The sequence below is a fragment of the Protopterus annectens genome, chromosome 3.part1 (genome assembly GCF_019279795.1).
Source record: "Protopterus annectens isolate FY-2018-M chromosome 3.part1, PAN1.0, whole genome shotgun sequence".
Taxonomy (NCBI): domain Eukaryota; kingdom Metazoa; phylum Chordata; order Ceratodontiformes; family Protopteridae; genus Protopterus; species Protopterus annectens.
This window is the reverse complement of record NC_056732.1, coordinates 503,290,185-503,307,709: the sequence shown is the minus strand read 5'-3', so window position 1 is coordinate 503,307,709 and position 17,525 is coordinate 503,290,185. Positions and strand designations below refer to the sequence as shown.

At 42.3% G+C, this 17,525-nt stretch overlaps 1 protein-coding gene across 1 annotated transcript in view; it reads right to left on the bottom strand.

The window, feature by feature from the left end:
- TG (thyroglobulin) overlaps window positions 1–17,525 on the bottom strand; it is a 2,464,750-nt gene that overhangs the window by 2,070,957 nt on the left and 376,268 nt on the right. The window lies entirely within an intron of this gene.

The window sequence follows — 17,525 nt, the reverse complement described above, 5'->3', positions numbered from 1 at the left end:
AAATGAAGCTGCACATTATTGTTTCAGATCTCTTATTGTTTTAGAAATGCATGTTGACGGAAACCCTCCTGCTCAATTCGCTTTAAGTAAATTATGGTCATATTTAAAAACTGTGCTTGATTTCAGGTTGTTTTTTCTCATATTCTTGGTTTTATCCATAAATTTCAAGCAAAGATGTTGACAAGTATGCCAACTCTGGCACTCTGCATGCCCTGTCTCACTTTCTCTCAAAACATGCCTGTATACACACATGCGCACATACGCACACACACACACACACACGCACATACACACACACACACACACACACACACACACACACACACACACACGCGCACATACACACACACACGAGCGCGCACATACACACACACACACACACACACACACACACACACACACACACACACACACTGCTTTATTGATTTTATTTACTTTTTTTATATATATACATTCTGTAAACAGCAAGACCAACTTTAGTAAAAAAAATGGAGGCTTAAATATTAATAAACTTGCTTTTGCACAATTCACTTTATTCAAGTTGCCAGTTCTGTTTCTGTATTTGCTCAAAAAATGCTGGCTGCTTGCTTTTTTTCAGTCCGTGCTTAATATGCTGCAGTGAAGCAGCAGAGTTTCTTTTTACCGGGCATTATCTGCAAATTAATAATCTGTTGGAGGATGTTCTTCCTCCAATAGTGTATTGGTACACATTTTGTCCATCACATGACAAAACATAATATCTAAGCGGTTATCCACTGACTGTTACTACTGTGAGGTCACTGCAGATATTAGCACCCCCATGTCATGCCAAATAAGTGCAATTAATGTGTTTGCCACTGACCCAGTTTTAAGGAATTACTGTATGTGTTAAGTAAATGACCAAGTCATTAGGCATACACTAGAGGGCCACAACTGCGAAGTTTATATTGTCAGTAAGAGGAGAAAAAGATTTGATAACTTGGGACACTGTGCATCATAAAGCAAAGGCCAATGAGAAAAAAAATAAAATTCATGATGAAAGATATGAGGAACAAACATCACAATTCTGCAGAAGGCTAGAAAATATTGTAAATCAATGCTATTACATTTTTGAAATGATCTTGTGTACTGGCAAATGGTCAAAAACAAAAATTTAAACTAAAAAGAGAATATTAAAGTTTTGTAAGAGAAGATTCAACAAAGCTAAGAATAACAAAGGCAATGAAGTAAAGGAGTCCCAGTAAGAAGTAATAACTCATGTTAATAAGTGACATTTCCAAATGACGGCTGGTGACCTGAACAAATTAGAGCCATAGCAGCAGACAGCCTAGTTCTCACAGTACAAACAGACAGAAAATATATGAGGTAATATGAATAAATGAACTCTCAAATGGCACAATCAGATAGCAGATAAGCTGTCTCTGACCATGTAAGTCTCCCTGATATGCTGTATAAATTATCTTTAGTGTTAACTATGCATGGAGGCACCAAGAAACAGAGCAGAATCTTTTGTTGATAGCTCAAAGGTTTAAAATGATACAGGACAATTCATAGGCTTCTTATTGATGTAGGAAATAATACATCTCTTTCATACAGGAGTTCGGGAATGTAGTATTTCAGAGATGGTTGATGTTTCTTGATGAAATAACTGGTCCTACAGATGTCAGGTTAATTTTCCATCCAGAGATGAGGCAGTATCTAATATACCCAACACTGTGAGAGGACAGAAAGCAACAAAGTGAAAATGATGGAGTCCAAAGAACTTGTTCTGTGATTTAGTGGCCAAATAAAATATAAAAATGTATTATATATAGTCACAGCAAATCAAGCCAGTAAAAGAAAATAAGCTTACGGTCATATAGAGTAATGAAAGTCTCAACTTAGGAAATCAACACACAAAAGGAAAAAAAATGAAAGAAAGACTCCTAAGTTACCAGAAAGAGAGGGGAAAGAGAAACAACATCAAAACATGGTTGTAGGATGCAGAAAGGTAAGTCACAAAGTATAGGTGTGAAGCGAAGAAGATAAAGAGGTCTGTGCCATGTAACATAACAAGATAGCCAAGCAAATCTAGGCAGAGAAAGTGATAAAAATCCATCTTAGTTCTCAAGATTGAAAGTGGAATATCATCTGTATCAGAAGTATTTACAAGTATGTCTGTCTAAAGAAAATATGTACATCAGTAAGGCAGAGGTATTTCTTCAATTGCTTCATGCCAAGATAAAAGATAAACATTTACTAGGGCTATGCCTGGATGCTGTTGATTGTAATCAAGTAATTCAGGATCTTTTTCCAAACCAAAAAAGGTTTAAAGTAAAAGTTGTACATTCTTAAGTCAAAAGTTGTGAAATGGAACAGAATAAGGAAAAAAAAAAATCCAAAAGAAATGTGCATGAAATGGAAAACAACAAATAAATTAATGAGGGTGGTGCACAGAGTTGCTGGGAAGAAACAGAGTATCCAGGCAAGGATATAAAGACAGCATAACTTAATAAAGTTACAGTAAAGATGGGGAAGTAAAGCAAATGAATGCTGAATACTTCTAGTGAAAAACGACTTAAAGAATTATGGAATTAGATGAAGACATTTCGTACTTAAGTAGCAGAACTGACAATGTAGAACACAAATCCAACGGTATAATCGTAAGGCCGACCGAAATACCAAAGAAAACAGAAGGCACAGTAGTGATAATATTCTACACCGTTCACAAAATATGGACATGACTTGGAAGCTGATATATACAATAAGAAAATCAGCAATAAGACTGGAAAACAGAGACATGGCCTGACTTTTTTTTTAATGAAGGAATGAGTGCTAGGTACAGCAAGGTGGGACCATATGCTTATAAGCTCTCAGGTTCAGTGAATTTAAAGATTAAGCAGTACAGAATTATGCAGCAGGAATACATAGGAGATTGAATTTTGCAAGGATTATACACTAGCACAAATTAAAAAATAAACAAAAAGCTGCTCAACTGGCCTATTCAGCCCTGAAGTTTGTGATTTGTAGGTTACAACAAAAAGATAAAGAGCAAGGAAAAGGAATGCCACAGTGTAGGCATAGTGAGGCAAAGATGGCAAGCATAAAGGTAAACGTAAGAAGATGGCATAGTGAGGCAAAGATGACAAGCATAAAGGTAAATGTAAGAAGATGGCATAGTGAGGCAAAGATGACAAGCATAAAGGTAAACGTAAGAAGATGGCATAGTGAGGCAAAGATGACAAGCATAAAGGTAAACGTAAGAAGATGGCATAGTGAGGCAAAGATGACAAGCATAAAGGTAAACGTAAGAAGATGGCATAGTGAGGCAAACATGACAAGCATAACGGTAAACGTAATAAGATGGCATAGTGAGGCAAACATGACAAACATAAAGATAAACGTAAGAAGATGGCATAGTGAGGCAAAGATGACAAGCATAAAGGTAAATGTAAGAAGATGGCATAGTGAGGCAAAGATGACAAGCATAAAGGTAAACGTAAGAAGATGGCATAGTGAGGCAAACATGACAAGCATAACGGTAAATGTAATAAGATGGCATAGTGAGGCAAAGATGACAAACATAAAGGTAAACGTAAGAAGATGGCATAGTGAGGCAAACATGACAAGCATAAAGGTAAATGTAAGAAGATGGCATAGTGAGGCAAACATGACAAGCATAACGGTAAATGTAAGAAGATGGCATAGTGAGGCAAAGATGACAAGCATAAAGGTAAATGTAAGAAGATGGCATAGTGAGGCAAAGATGACAAGCATAAAGGTAAACGTAAGAAGATGGCATAGTGAGGCAAACATGACAAGCATAACGGTAAACGTAATAAGATGGCATAGTGAGGCAAAGATGACAAACATAAAGGTAAACGTAAGAAGATGGCATAGTGAGGCAAACATGACAAGCATAAAGGTAAATGTAAGAAGATGGCATAGTGAGGCAAACATGACAAGCATAACGGTAAATGTAAGAAGATGGCATAGTGAGGCAAACTATGCAAGCATAAAGGTAAAAGTAAGAAGATGGCATATTGAGGCAAACGTGACAAGCATAAAGGTAAACGTAATAAGATGGCATAGTGAGGCAAAGATGACAAACATAAAGGTAAACGTAAGAAGATGGCATAGTGAGGCAAACATGACAAGCATAAAGGTAAATGTAAGAAGATGGCATAGTGAGGCAAACATGACAAGCATAACGGTAAATGTAATAAGATGGCATAGTGAGGCAAAGATGACAAGCATAAAGGTAAATGTAAGAAGATGGCATAGTGAGGCAAAGATGACAAGCATAAAGGTAAACGTAAGAAGATGGCATAGTGAGGCAAAGATGACAAGCATAACGGTAAACGTAATAAGATGGCATAGTGAGGCAAAGATGACAAGCATAAAGATAAATGTAAGAAAATGGCATAGTGAGGCAAAGATGACAAACATAAAGGTAAACGTAAGAAGATGGCATAGTGAGGCAAACATGACAAGCATAACGGTAAATGTAAGAAGATGGCATAGTGAGGCAAACTATGCAAGCATAAAGGTAAAAGTAAGAAGATGGCATATTGAGGCAAACGTGACAAGCATAAAGGTAAACGTAAGAAGATGGCATAGTGAGGCAAATATGACAAGCATAAAGGTAAACATAAGAAGATGGCCAGCCACATAAGTTCATGAATGATGCAAAAAGAAGGGCAAAAGGAGTCACTTGAATATGAAAGCATAGCTTCAGATCCAGGAGGTTAAACAGTTACAATGGAACTATAAAGAACTTAAAGGAGACAAGACAGGTAGGTGGAAAGGAAGTGTTGGAATTATGAGGTAGAAGCAATCTTGCATGAGGTAAAAAAATACCAATGAAGAGAGAGGAGGAATTTGGGGATGCACAAGCCAGTTAATTTCTTTGTGCCGGTCCCAAGCCTGGATAAATGGGGAGGTTTGCGTCAGGAAGGGCATCTGGCGTAAAATTTTGCCACATCATATATGCAGAAAACTGTACAGAAATTCATACAGGATCGGTCGAGGCCCGGGTTAACAATGACCCCCACCAGTACTGTTGGCCAACAGGGTGCTGGCGGCAATTGGGCTACTGTTGGCCGAAGGAGGAGAAGAGGTGGAAGGCATGCCTGAAGGCAGGTAAAGGCTAGGACTGTGATAGTGAGGGTCGGAACTTTGAATGTTGGCAGTATGACTGGTATAGGGAGGGAGCTAGCTGATATGATGAACCGAAGGACGGTTGGTATATTGTGTGTGCAAGAGACCAGATGGAAGGGGAGCAAGGCTAGGTGTATTGGAGGTGGTTTCAAATTGTTTTATCATGGTGTGGATGGGAGGAGAAATGGCGTAGGCATTATCCTGAAGGAACAGTATGCTAAGAGTGTTTTGGAGGTGAAAAGAGTGTCGAATAGAGTGATGTTTATGAAGCTGGAAATTGATGGTGTAATGATGAATGTTGTTAGTGCATATGCTCCACAAGTTGGGTATGTGATGGATGAGAAAGAAAAATTTTGGAGTGAGTTGGATGAAGTGGTGATGACTGTACCCAAGGGTGAGAGACTGGTGATTGGAGCAGATTTCAATGGGCATGTTGGTGAAGGGAACAGAGGGGATGAGGAAGTGATGGGTAGGTATGGTGTTAAGCAAAGGAATGCAGAAGGTCAGATGGTAGTGGATTTGACGAAAAGGATGGACATGGCTGTGATGAATACGTATTTTAACAAGGGGGAGGAGCATAGGGTGACATACAAGAGTGAAGGAAGATGCACACAGGTGGATTATATCTTATGTAGAAGGACCAATCTGAAGGAGATTGGAGATTGTAAAGTGGTGGCAGGGAAAAGTGTAATTAGGCAGCATAGGATGGTGGTTTGTAGGATGACATTGGTGATCAAGAAGAGGAGGAGTGTGAGGGCAGCACCAAGGATCAAATGGTGGAAATTGAAAAAGGGTAATTGTGAGGTGATGTTCAGGGAAGAGTTAAGACAGGCACTGGGTGGCAGTGAAGAGTTACCAAATAGCTTGGTAACTACAGCAGAGCTAGTAAAGGAGATGGCTAGAAAGGTGCTTGGTGTGACATCTGGAAAGAGGAAGGAGGACAAGGAGACCTGGTGGTGGAATGAAGAAGTACAGGAGAGTATACAGAGAAAGAGGTTGGTGAAGAAGAAGTGGGATTGTCAAAGAGATGAAGAAAGTAGACAAGAGTATAAGGATATGAGGTGCATGGCAAAGAGAGAGGTGGCGAACGCTAAGGATAAGGCGTATGAAGAGTTGCATAAAAGGTTGGACACTAAGGAGGGAGAAAAGAACCTGTACCGATTGGCTAGACAGAGGGACCGAGCTAGTAAAGATGTGCAGCAGGTAAGTGTGATAAAGGATAATGAGGGGAACGTACTCACAAGCGAGGAGAGTGTGTTGAGCAGATGGAAAGAGTACTTTGAGGGGTTGATGAATGAAGAGAATGAGAGGGAGAGAAGGTTGGATGATGTGCGGATAGTGAATCATGAAGTGCAGTGGACTGGCAAGGAGGAAGTAAGGATAGCTAAGAAGAGGATGAAGAACGGAAAGGCTGTTGGTCCAGATGACATACCTGTGGAAGCATGGAGGTGTTCAGGTGAAATGGCAGTGGAGTTTCTAACTAGATTGTTTAATGAAATCTTGGAAAGTGAGAGGATGCCTGAGGAATGGAGAAAAAGTGTTTTGGTACCGATTGTTAAGAATAACGGTGATGTGCAGAGCTGTAGTAACTACAGAGGGATTAAACTGATCAGTCACAGCATGAAGTTATGGGAAAGAGTAGTAGAAGCTAGGTTAAGAAGGGAGGTGATGATTAGTGATCAGCAGTATGGTTTCATGCCAGGAAAGAGCACTACAGATGCGATGTTTGCTCTGAGAGTGTTGATGGAGAAGTACAGAGAAGGTCAGAAGGAGTTGCATTGTGTCTTCGTGGATTTAGAGAAAGCATATGACAGGGTGCCTAGAGAGGAGTTGTGGTATTGTATGAGGAAGTTGGGAGTGTCAGAGAAGTATGTAAGAGTGGTACAGGATATGTACAAGGGTAGTGTTACAGCGGTGAGGTCTGCGTGGGAGTGACGGATGCGTTTAAGGTGGAGGTGGGATTACATCAAGGATCAGCTCTGAGCCCTTTCTTATTTGCAATGGTGATGGACAGGTTGACAGACGAGATCAGACAGGAGTCCCCATGGACTATGATGTTTGCAGATGACATTGTGATCTGTAGTGAGAGTAGGGAACAGGTACAGGAGACCCTCGAGAGGTGGAGATATGCTCTAGAGAGAAGAGGAATGAAGGTCAGCAGGACCAAGACAGAATATATGTGTGTGAATGAGAGGGAGGACAGAGGAATGGTGAGGATGCAGGGGGTAGAGGTGGTGAAGGGGAATGAGTTTAAGTACTTGGGATCAACAGTTCAGAGTAATGGTGAGTGTGGAAGAGAGGTAAAGAAGAGAGTACAGGCAGGATGGAGTGGGTGGAGAAGAGTGTCAGGAGTGATTTGTGACACACGAGTACCAGTAAGAGTGAAAGGGAAGGTCTACAAAAGGGTAGTGAGATCAGCTATGTTATACGGGTTGGAGAAAGTGGCACTGACAAAAAGGCAGGAGTCAGAGCTTGACATGGCAGAGTTGAAGATGTTAAGATTTGCACTGGGTGAGACCAGGATGGACAGGATTAGGAATAAGTATATTAGAGGGTCAGCCCAGGTTGGAAGGTTTGGAGACAAAGCCAGAGAGGCAAGATTATGTTGGTTTGGACATGTGCTGAGGAGGGATGCAGAGTATATTGGGAAAAAGATGCTAAGGATGAAGCTTCCAAGTAACAGGAAAAGAGGAAGGCCTAAGATAAGGTTTATGGATGTGGTGAGAGAGGACATGCAGGCGGTTGGTGTGACAGAGTAAGATGCAGAGGACAGGAAGAAATGGAAACAGTTGATCTGCTGTGGTGACCCCTAATGGGAGCAGCCGAAAGAAGAAGAAGAAGAGAGGAGGAATTTGAGATGAAGATTAGCAAAATGGGAACTAGAAAATTATGGTGGCAAGGAGGCAAGTGACTTCAAATTATCTGCATAATCTATAACCAAATGGGATAGGTTATTTTGAGCACAAAAAGAGAAACTGACTAGGCTTAAAATGGCCCACAAGGCAGGTAGCCTAGTACTTAACCTGTAATCGTATGAAGCTATAAATGTGAAAGAAGAAAATGGCATGTCTGGCATGTCTGGAGAATTAAACAATATAAATAGGCAAATGGTCGAGGTCAATCATGAAGCATGAAGGATGAAACATAGTGGGGTCATGGTACACAAAAGCAGTCAATGGATGGAAAGAACAGTGGAAAGTGAAGACAAAAAACTAAAATTATGCTTTGTGGATGGGGGAATAAGTGATGAGGGTAAAGCAGAGGAATAGATCATTTACACATTGTGAAAAGATCTTTAGATTTTTTTCAAGCTGGCTAAGTAACAATAGATGGGAAATGAGAAAAGGTGGAGGGGATGTCCACGAATGGAAATAAAGCATAATGGGGGAATCTGTAGGTTGTGGCAGTGTAAGAATAAATGAAAGGGAAGAAAAGTTTGGCAAGTGGCTGCTGAACTGAGATAGAAAGAACATGATATGCTTGACATGATACATGATAATCTAAAACAGGATCCACCACATAACACAAGCACTCAGGTCACTCCAGAACAAGTACAAATATGACTCTGTCATTGTCCCTGTTGGTATGAATGACCTGAGATGTACCTCCCTGGACTACATGAAAAGAGAAATGGAAGAGCTCTCTGATCACATAGCCCAGGCCAGTATGACCCTGACCCTGAGTAACATCCTGCCCTCACCAAGAATGGTACCACAGTATAAAGATAAAAATGATCAATTTCAACAATTGTCTACGTTTCTGGTGTCATTCAAAGGGAATCCAAGAGATGGCTTGCACCTGTCACCCTTAGGCTTTCGAATACTGGCCAAGGATTTTGCCGCCCCAATAGTGCCTTTTTTAGGAAAGGCTCAAAAGACAAACCCACCACCGTAAATAGCACAAGTAACCAAAACCTGAGGGTAATGCTACTCAACGCTAGAAGTCTAAACCTCAAAATGCATGCACTCGAGGTACTCTTCAGTATGGAGAACTTTGATATCTGTGCAGTAACAGAAACCTGGTTTAAGGCTCCAGAGAGCACCCCAGCACTACCAGGCTATAACTCATATCATACTTTTCGGCCATAGAACCCAGACCAAAACACAAAAGGTGGGTGTGTATCCATATTCATCAAGGATACCCACGCCTCCAGGTTAGTGGCACAGCACAATGCCTCAGAGATCATTCATGTACAACTAACAATAGGCAAAACTGCAATTCAGATTGTAGCTTGCTACAGATCACCCACCATGACCCAGGACCCCCATTCTGAATTTCAGGAGACACTGGAAACTATGAAGGTCCTACCAAACACCCTAATATTGGGTGATTTCAATTACCCAAACATTAACTAGGAGAACTACTCAAATACTAACTCCCTTGCCCAATGCTTCCTAGAATTTATAAACTCGAATGCCCTGGATCAACTGGTCAACACCCCCACCAGAGGTGACAACATATTGGACCTGGTCATCACCAACATGGGCGACCGGTGTTCTACACCAGAGGTCAAACCCCCGCTGGTTATATCAGACCATAGACTAATCACTCTGGATATCCACATTCCGGCCCCACCCCCAATCAAGGAAACTACCATGAAAAACTTTTCAAAAGCAAACTTCATGTTACTTATGACCGAGGTGGAAAGATTCACAGTTCCCAGGCTAAAGGACAATGCTGTCCAAGCTGCTGAATCCCTTACAAAGGCACTCTATGAGCACCTGCAAGAATGCATGAATCATGCTATCCCAAGCAAAACCAAAACTCACTCCTCCAAGAAAAGGAAACCAGTCTGGTGGACCCCTGCCATAAACAAGCTATACAACAGGAGGAGGAAACTAGTTCAGAAACGAGTAGAATCCCAAGAAGGAAAGACATCCCTGATCAGTATCATCAAGAAACTACGATCCCTCATAAAATCATCCAAGGCTAGCTTTGAAAGAAAAATTGCCAAGGACTCCAAAGATAACCACAAAGCGTTCTTTAGCTATGTCAGGAACCTAAGTGGAAACTCTCAGATCTGCTCTGAGTTAGTGCAAAATGGCACAAAATACACTGAACCGACTGTTATTGCCAACATTCTGGCAGACAGGTTTAGTGCAGACTTCACCCTGTTCTCACCCCCTAAAGGACCCATAACCATACCAGAAGAATGTAGTGCCCCGGCAATCACTGACACACAGGTTAAAACAGCCCTATCCAAAGCCAAAAATACAGCTTCAATGGGACCAGATGGTGTCCCAGGCTGTGTCTTACATGAGCTCCAAAATGAATTAACCCCTCACCTAAACACACTGTTCAAACTCAGCCTCTCTACAGGCTACATAATCATAGAGTGGCCCAAAGCAACAGTTATCCCACTCCACAAAGGTGGAGCCACAATGGACCCCAGGAACTATCGCCCTATATGCCTGACTAGCCTAGTCTGCAAAGCTATAGAGCGCATCATCATGGAATTCATTAACAGAGACATTGGGAACCTTCAAACATTGGACCCCACCCAGTTTGCCTTTGTTAAGGGCAGATCATGCCTCCTAAACCTGGTGGACTTCTTTGAGACAGTTACCAAGGCTTTAGACGAGGGAAAGGAGGTGCACACAGCCTACCTAGACCTCGCAAGGGCTTTTGACACCATTCCCCATTCTGGTATTATAGACAAGCTCACCAGCCTGAACATAAACCCCTACATCATGAGATGGGTTGCCAATTGACTCATGGATAGAACCCACACAGTGAGAGTTGAAGGCTCTAGGTCCGACTCTAAACCAGTTACAAGTGGTGTCCCCCAGGGCTCAGTCCTGAGACCCCTCCTGTTCGGTATATACTTCTCAGAGGTACAGGCAAGCACAGGAGGACTACGGCTGACCAAGTTCACAGACAACTGCAAACTGGGGGCCATAATTGACTCTCCAGCTGATACAGACAACCACCAGAAGGGTTACCTGGTGTCAAACTCATGGCCTCAAGCTAAATGCCAAAAAGTGCATAGTCATCCTCTTTGGAAAAAACATAGTACCCATGAACTACCACATACATGGTAGTCCCCTAAATACAGAAACTGTAATAAGGGATCTGGGGACCCAAGTAGATAGTAATCTCTCCTTTGATAATCATATTGCCAAGGCGGTTAGAAAATCCTTCTATGTAGCCCACCTAATCACAAAAGGGTTTGCATCTAGAACAAAAGAGGTTATTGTGCCCCTCTACTCATCACTCATCAGACCCATCATAGAGTACAATGACCCATTTGACAAGACACCTGCAACAGCTGGAAAGACCACAGGAGGAGATGGCAACCACACACACAACAAGCCCAGTCCCACATAGACCTACCACAACTGCAAACCAAACACATAAAAACACAAAGACATACTCGGAGGCTCTAATAAAAAACTTACCAAAACAACAGAGGCTCCCAAAGCCGACATCCAAAAATCCACCACCTCAAAACAAAACACATGCAACACATACTTCAATAAATCAGTGCGTCGACCAATCGCAGCCCTTAAGGCCAAACACCTTGCCTGATACACTAGTAATAGGTGACTCCATAGTCAGATACACTGATGTCCCACTGACCAGGCTGAACAAGGAGAAGGTGACTGTGAGCTGTCTATCGGGAGCTAGGATCCGCCACATAACACACGCACTCAGGTCACTCCAAAGCAAGTACAAATATGACTCCATCATTGTCCATGCTGGTGTGAATGACCTGAGACGTACCTCCCTGGACTACATGAAAAGAGACATAGAGGAGCTCTCCGATTATGTAGCCCAGGCTGGTATGACCGTGACCCTGAGCAGCATCTTGCCCTCACCAAGAATGATACCACAATACAAAGACAAGATGATCAGCTTATCAATTGGCTCAAGTACTTGTGTCATTCTAAGGGGATCCAATGTCTGTCTGCCTGGGATGATATGTTGAACAAGACACGCTGCTTCGCAAGGGATGGCTTACACCTGTCACCACTGGGCTTCCGGATATTGGCTAAGGCTCTTGCCACCTCCATAGTGCCTTTTTTAGGCAAGGCTCAAAAGACAAACCCACCTCCTTAGAAAACAAAAATGGAAAAAAACTAAGGATAATGCTGCTCAATGCCAGAAGTCTAAATCTCAAGATGCAGGCACTTGATGCACTCCTCAGCATGGAGAACATCGACATCTGTGCAGTAACTGAAACCTGGTTCAAGGCTCCTGAGAGCACCCCAGCGCTACCAGGCTATACCTCATATCATGCTTTTCGGCCCCAAAACCTGGGCTGAACCACAAAGGGAGGGGGAGTGTCCATATTCATAAAGGACACCCACACCTCCAGGTTAGTAGCAACACATGAAGCATCAGAGACCATACAGGTGCAACTAACCATAGGCAAAACTGCTATACAACTGGTAGCATGTTACAGACCACCCTCCCAATCTCAAGAACCCCACTCAGCCTTCCTGAAGACATTGGAGGATATGAATGTATCACAAAATACCATCATACTGGGAGACTTCAACTATCCCACCTCCACCCCCAGCACAAAAGACCAGAGTGAAAAACTTCTCAAAAGCAGACTTCACTCTTCTTAAGACTGAGATGGTATCCTTTAAGCCCACTGTGCCAGTGGATACCACATCCCACAATGCTGAATCCTTCACAAATGCTTTCTATGGACATCTCCAAGAATGCATGGATCATGCAATCCCAAACAAATCCAAGTCCCTCTCCACCAAATGTAAGCGTCCTGTCTGGTGGACCTCAGCCATAAACAAATTGTATAACAAAAGAAGGAAGCTACTGCACGTCAGAGCGAAATCCCATGAAGGGAAGACATCTCTCATCAACATTAGCAGAAAACTACGTTCTCTCATAAAAACATCCAAGGCAAACTTTGAGAGAAAAATTGCTAAGGACACTAAAGATAACCACAAAGCCTTCTTCAGCTATGTTAGAAACCTGGGTGGAAACCCTCAGATATGTTCAGAGTTGGTTCACAACAACAAAATATACACTGAACCCACAGATATTGCTAACATTCTGGCTGACAGGTTCAGTGCAAATTTCTCCCCTCCTTCACCCCCAAAAGAAGAAATACTTATCCCAGCTGAATGTAATCTCCCTGTCATCTCAGATGTCCAAGTGAGAACCGCCCTAAACAAAGCAAAAAACACAGCATCAATGGGACCTGACGGTATCCCGGGGTGCGTGTTACGTGAACTCCAAGAGGAGCTAAACCCACACATAAAAATGATATTTAACCTTAGCCTTACTTTGGGATATGTACCTGAACACTGGCGTACAGCAACAGTGGTCCCACTCCACAAGGGGGGGTACCTCTACAGACCCTGGAAACTACCGCCCCATAAGCTTAACTAGCCTGGTCTGCAAAGCTATCGAAAGAATCATTATGGAACTCATAAATAGAGACATAGGGGACCTACAGACACTTGACCCCACCCAGTTCGGCTTTGTAAAGGGCAGATCCTGCCTTTTAAACCTGGTTGACTTTTTCGAAACAGTCACTAGAGCCATTGATGAGGGCAAAGCAGTCCATACAGCATACCTGGACTTGGCTAAGGCCTTCGACACAATACCCCACTCAGGCATCATAGATAAGCTAAACAGCTTAAAAGTAAACCCTTATGTCACTAGATGGGTTGCAAACTGGCTAAAGGACAGAACCCATAAAGTTAAAATCACTGGAGCAATGTCAGACTCAAAGCCAGTCACAAGTGGTGTCCCACAGGGATCTGTCCTGGGACCCCTTTTGTTCGGCATTTATTTCTCAGATGTTAAAGCAAACATGGGAGGGCTGTGGCTGACAAAGTTCGCAGATAACTGCAAACTAGGCGCCATAGTCGATACACCAGCAGACACACACATCCTACAAAAAGGCCTCACTGAAACGGACAACTGGTGCCGTAGTCACGGCCTTAAACTAAATGCCAAAAAATGTACAGTCATCCCTTTTGGAAAAAACAAAGTACCTACAAATTATCACATAGACAGCAACCCACTGAGTACAGAAAAAGTAATCAGAGACCTAGGGACCCAAGTAGACAGCGACCTCTCATTTGACACCCACGTTGCCAAAGTGGTTAGAAAAACATTCTACCTTGCACACCTCATCATGAAGGGATTCACATCCAGATCCAAGGATGTCATTGTACCCCTATATTCCTCCCTCATCAGACCCATGATTGAGTACAATGCCCCATTTGGTATGTACCTCACCCGGCATTTGCAACAGCTGGAGAGACCACAAAAGTATCTCACCAAAAGGATCAAGGGTCTCCAACATATGTCTTATTCTGCCAGACTAAAGAAACTTCAGCTCTATTCAGTAGCATACCGCCTGCTCAGAGGTGATCTCTGCCTGACGTGCAAGGCCATGTCCAATCAGGATCTGATGGACATGCTCCACCTCAAAAAATCCAAATCCATCAGGACCACGAGAGCTAAAGACTTAAACCTCGGCACAAGTATGAATAGGACATGCTGGAGGGATAGATTCATAACCCAGAGGCTTCCCATGCTTTGGAACAGGATCCCAGTTCGTATTAGGCACAGCCCCTCACTGACTCTCTTCAAGAGAAATCTTGATGAGTGGATGGGAGATCGTAAGTTTACCCCAGGGGTCACATCTGTGTCACTGCTAGACAGGGGCACAGTAAACTAATTCTATTATATAAGGGGACCTTCATTGTGTCACTACTAGACAGAGGCACAGTATTCTAGATTTATTCTGTACATTTTTGTACCATTTCATGGGGTGGCAAAAGCCACATCACTATGGCTAGGCTTACAAATGCCCCAGGGCAGATAGCCTAGTACTATACTATGAAACTATGAGAAGTACCTTACCAAGAGGATCACTGGCCTCAAACATATGCCCTATGCAGCTTGACTGAAGAAACTCCAGTTGTACTCAGTTGCATACTGCTTACTCAGAGGTGATCTCTGCCTGACATACAAGGCCATGTCCAACCCAGAATTGATGGACATGCTCCACCTAAAGAAAACCTTATCTCCTCGAGCCACATGTTCTAGGGATGTAAACCTCACCACAACAATAAATAGGACGTGCTGGAGGGATAGATTCCTGTCCGAGAGACTCCCCATGCTTTGGAACAGAATTCCAATCTACATAAGATCCCCTTTGAATGACACCAGAAACGTAGCCAATTGTTGAAATCGATAACTTTTTCTTTATACCTTGGTATCATTCTTGGTGAGGGCAGGATGCTACTCAGGGTCAGGGTCATACCGGCCTGGGCTACGTGATCAGAGAGCACTTCCATGTCTCTCTTCATGTAGTCCAGGGAGGTACGGCTCAGGTCATTCACACCAACATGGACAATGACAGAGTCATATTTGTACTTGTTCTGGAGTGACCTGAGAGTGCTTGTGTTATGTGGTGGATCCTGGCACCCGACAGGCAGCTAACAGTAACCTTCCCCTTATTCAGCCTAGTGAGTGGGACGTCAGTGTGCCTGACTATAGAGTCATCTATTACTAGTATGTTGGGTATGTTATTTTGCCTTAAGGGCTGTGATTGCATGGCACACTGGTTTTGTGAAGTATGTGTTTCATGGTTTGTGTTGGGGGGTGGAGGTTGCTTGGATGTTTGCTTTGAAGGTCTCTGCTGGTTTTTGCAGATTTTTATTTAGAGCCTCCGAGTATGTTTTCATGTATTTATGTGTGTTTTTTGCCGGTGCTGGTTTAATGGGTCTATGTAAGACTGGTGGTGTGATGCAAGTATTTCCCTTCTCCTCTTGGCTGTCTGATCCAGTCTTGGGTTGAGAGAGCTAAGCCTCTAGTTTGGCTGTATAACTGCATCTCTCACATGTATTAGTGTTTGGTGGTAGGAGGAGGGGGTTGTCTGTGTACATGAGGCAGTTATAACATTGCCTCAAAATGCCCAGATTCACCAGTTGGACTGGAGAGTACACCTGAAACTGCCCTTTGGACATGCCTGGATAGGTACAGTGAACTGTTTTACTGGATGGCTGGTAAGGTCATATAGAGAGCCTTGTCCTTCTGTACAGTACAGGAGGGTCTAGTACTAGGGTTTATAAGTGCTTGCTATAAGTTTTAAGCAAGTGCTGGGCTGAGAAGTGAATGGTTTGAGTGCTTAAGTTGAAAGTTTATCTAGTTACAAGGGAAAAAATTGAAGAGGAGACTTTGTGGAGCCGGGAATAGTTTTACCCTAGCTAACCAGCGCTGCCCGGCGTGCAAAACCAGGCAAATATGGTATTTATAGCAGGGAAAATAAAGAGATAGATATTAGCCCAAAATGGCCAATAAACTACTAATTTCTGGGCTGAAACCACTCCTCCAGGGACAGATAGTCTGCTCAAAGCTCCCCTCTCTTACAGGTGAACAGAGAAACTTCCTTCTATCCAAGTAAGGTATGGGCAAACAAAGAGATTTGTAACACAGCCCTAAATTCAGCACTAACCTGAAAACTGGGCTATACTAGCTTAGAAAGGTGGGAAGCAAGTATATATATATATATATATATATATATATATATATTGGGGTTTTTTTGTTTGTTTTTGTTTTTTTTTCAGAAAATAAAGCAGATACACTCATACTTATTGTTATATATCGCAGATCTGAGTTGTAGTCAATGCCCCCGGTAATAAAGTAGGAAGAAACGCAAATACAGTAAAAGCAGATGAATAAAGTGCAATTTTATATATATATATATATATATATATATATATATATATATATATATATATAAAACAATAGAAAACGAACAAAATGACTTAAACAAGTTACCCAATTAACCAGAAAAAGCTCAAAACTGAGCCCTGTTCCAGCAGTCTTCAATCAGACTAGTTCTAACTGCACACCCCTGCTTACTAGGGTGCAGGGGAACCTTCTCCAAAAAATGATGGCCTGGATCAGTGCTCAAGTTACAGCAGGCCTGAATCTGGTCTATGCTATGGTCTAGTAACAAGGCGCACCAGTTTCAGAAAGAAACAGTTCAAATAAGCAGTCACAGTAAGCGATTTTATTATACCAGTTTTTAACAATTTTCTTAACAGCATTCATTTTCACACATTTTCTGGATTCAAGGATGTTTTATGATTTTCATCATCTAAGACAGAAAGATAGAGACAAAACCAAATATTTAAATTATGGTAGATCGAATAGCATAAAAGGGGAACAGGAAATAGGCACTTTAGCTTTTAAACCACTTACAGGATAACCACCAAATAACAGATAATATGAGTGGGTCAGCACATAGATTGAAACAGTCCAGGCTGTACCGACAGCCTCAAGCCTGATGTGCAGACAACTTTACAACTGAGACAGTCTGTTAAAGTTTGACCGTACATTTTGTTTTCAAGGCGTATATCCTGCAGAAGAGAAGTGAAGAAGAAATCCCTTCTTCAACTTGACCTCATCTC